This window comes from Haplochromis burtoni, unplaced genomic scaffold (genome assembly GCF_018398535.1).
Source record: "Haplochromis burtoni strain Fernald_Lab_line unplaced genomic scaffold, NCSU_Asbu1 Contig_4425, whole genome shotgun sequence".
Lineage (NCBI taxonomy): Eukaryota > Metazoa > Chordata > Actinopteri > Cichliformes > Cichlidae > Haplochromis > Haplochromis burtoni.
In genome coordinates this window covers 1-2,903 of record NW_024586786.1, presented here as the reverse complement: position 1 = coordinate 2,903, position 2,903 = coordinate 1, and the positions used below count along the sequence as shown (strand labels likewise).

General features: G+C 40.5%; 1 long non-coding RNA gene across 1 annotated transcript; it reads left to right on the top strand.

Moving 5' to 3' along the window:
* Window positions 1-538: 538 nt before the first annotated feature.
* On the top strand, window positions 539-2,888 carry LOC102292181. The gene is made up of 5 exons (XR_318211.3): window positions 539-677; window positions 1,253-1,357; window positions 1,494-2,074; window positions 2,265-2,294; window positions 2,551-2,888. It is a non-coding gene; the product is annotated as an uncharacterized LOC102292181 (long non-coding RNA).
* The last annotated feature ends 15 nt before the right edge of the window (window positions 2,889-2,903 follow it).

Here is a 2,903-nt window from a genome sequence, read left to right as displayed (position 1 = left end):
AAATGAGGGGTAGATGGCAGAAACAGTGGGAAGAAGACAGGAGGGGAAGGTGGTTATATAAAATTCAAAGGGGGGTGGGAGTGAGGCGATCCACAAGAAGGAGTAGGCGAGAGGAGGCGGTGGTGTCAAGACTGAGATTTGGGCATACGGGTTTGAATTCCACACTGTTCTTGATAGGGAAACATGCATCAGGGAAATGTGATTATTGTGGAGCGGATGAAACTTTGGAGCATGTTATTTTGCAGTGTCGGAATTATACGGTAGAGAGGAGACGGTTGGTCCAAAATCTCAGTAGCATTGCTATGAAACTTGATCTTGTAGGGTTACTGCAGAAGGAGTCAGGGGATAAATGTTATCAGGCATTGTTTCAGGTTTTGAGAGAAGGAAGGTTGTTTGGGAGGATATGAAGTGGGGTTTTTTGTTTGTTTGTTTGTTTTTATTTTGTTTTGTTTTGTTTTTTAGCGTGATTTCTGTCCACACTCCATACCAGTGGTGTCGGTAATGCACCATGCAGTTGTTTGCCAACCGCCAATAATACGTAAAAGAAGAAGAAGAAGAAGCGGAAAAAAGTGCGAGAGAGAGCGTGAGAAAAATAAAAAAAATAAAAATCTATTGGGAGCGGTTTCGCGTCGCTCACTTCAAAGACCTGGCTCTCCTCACTATTTCCCCTGTTTAAAGTAAGTGCCATGCACAGATCTGTATAAACGTGGCAGCATGTGTTACTGTTGCTTATTACATTGTTATCATTGTTCATTGTAGCGGAAGATGTGAATTGCGGACTATTTTGCTGAGAAGTTCCAGTTAATCTCTGTTGCTGTGTATGCTAGTTTTCGCTATTACTCCGCCATATTGTGTGAAGATTTTTCTGTTACTATCTGTATAAGTTAACTACTGAAAGACATGCAGTACTTAAAGTATTATTTCATTGCTGTGGAAAGTTAGTGACTGTGTCAGCTAACATCTGCAAGTTAAAAATATGTTTTTGTCCGTTAATGTTATGTAAAGTATTGTCACTATATACAGACGCGTGAGAGTGAGAGCTGCGTGTCCGTGCCATTCTTTCACTTCTCCTCAGTATTTCCCCTGTTTTAGGGAACAACATTGGTCTGTTTCCTCTCTAATCATTCTGACAGTTTTTATAGGCCAGTCCTTCATTTCACAACTGTGCTCCAAAGCTGAATTTCTCACTATCATGCAGTCAATTTATGTGCTTTACATCCCTCATGTCTATCTCCATCTTTGTGCCTCACAGGGAAATTGAGGGTCAGGTGTATGTCGGAGAGGTGAAGGAGAAAGAGAAAGCTAAGAAACAGTAGGAGAAGGCTGTTTCCTCTGGACAGACTGCTGGACTCGTCAAGTGAGTCGTCCAGATGAACCAGAAAGACAGATTGTACAAATTAACTGGAGCTGTTAATGTGTGATAGTGTGATAGTCTTGTTGTTGTTGTTGTTGTTGTGTTTTTACTTTTTTAATTTGTTTTTATTTGTTTACAGGGCTTCTGGAAGAAAGCACTGTAGTTTTCAGTCTCTGTCAATATGGTTGGGGAAGCCTGCAGTCAGCTGTGACTGAAGAAGTCACTTGGATGAGTGATGAAACGTTTCTCCCACTGAAAACGTCCAGATGAACAGAACCAACTTTTTCAGATTTCTTTCTTGAACTTGAAACCATGGATGTCGATTTTATTGTCACTTTGCTAAGTGTTTAAATAAGTGTCCATGGATGTCGATTTTATTGTCACTTTGCTAAGTGTTTAAATAAGTGTCGATTGGATTCACTCTCCCAAACATCCACAAACTAGCAAATATTATCTTTGTGGTTCACAGCACCTCACAGCCTCCTGGACACTGAGCTCAGGGCAGCTGGTCAATATAGGAAAACACACAGATACGTGTCCCTCCCACAGGACACTGAGAGTTTTGCTCTGCACTGAAGTCAGCCAGTGTTCAGTCAGAGTTTGGTCATGTCTGGACTGTTGGGTGTTCGCCTGCTGCTGCTGTGGGGCTGCGCCTGCCTCTGGCTGAGCAGCTCAGCCTCAGGAGCTCTGGTCATCTCCAGGCACGATGAAGCCATACAGGTAACGTCAAACACTTTTGTGATATGAAACTGAAATAACATTTTGGTATGATTTTGACAGCATTGTCCTCAGAAAATAGTCCTGTAATTTAATTGAAAACAACAAAGCAAAACTTAATCACAAACTGTCTGAGTTTTTTCTTAAAACTTACTTCATGTATTCTCCATAATATCCTGTGTGTGTATTTCAGGAAAGAAGAGGAGCTGCCAGATCACTGCAGGTACTTGGCAAACGATTCACATTAAAAAATAACAAGGCAGCACTAAGATCTACATTTCCATCGTATATTTATCTATTTGTCAGTTTACCAGTAGATATGTCTTAAAAAATGGTGTGATCTGTGTTATGTTGAAGTTGAGCTGATATGACGCAGTACTAGAAACTGCAGTTTAACAGTGATTTAAACCTAATGAGGTGTTTTCACTAAGACAAAGAGACTATGTGTGAACTGAATCTATCGCCCTTTTTTCTTACAGAAAAGAAGTACAAATGAAGCAATGGTAAGAAATGTATCCATTCATATTCCTGGTGATGATAATGGTGATGGGAGATAATTGATTTAATTCAGATTAACAGATCAGATTCATGGAGAGAAACCTGCTTGTTGTTCTCGATGGGATGTGTGGATAAGCTCACAGGGACCTGAAGTGATGGCTGCCAAATAAACTGTGTGATCAAATTGTAGTGTCGGGGTTGCTGATTAATCTGTAAAGATTTCTCCTGTCTTCTATTACTTTCCCCAAATGAGCAAACTCATTATAACAGCCTCTCATTAGGGCTGTGCAATATGACCAAAATCTCATATCCCGATATAAGAATTCTATCGTCC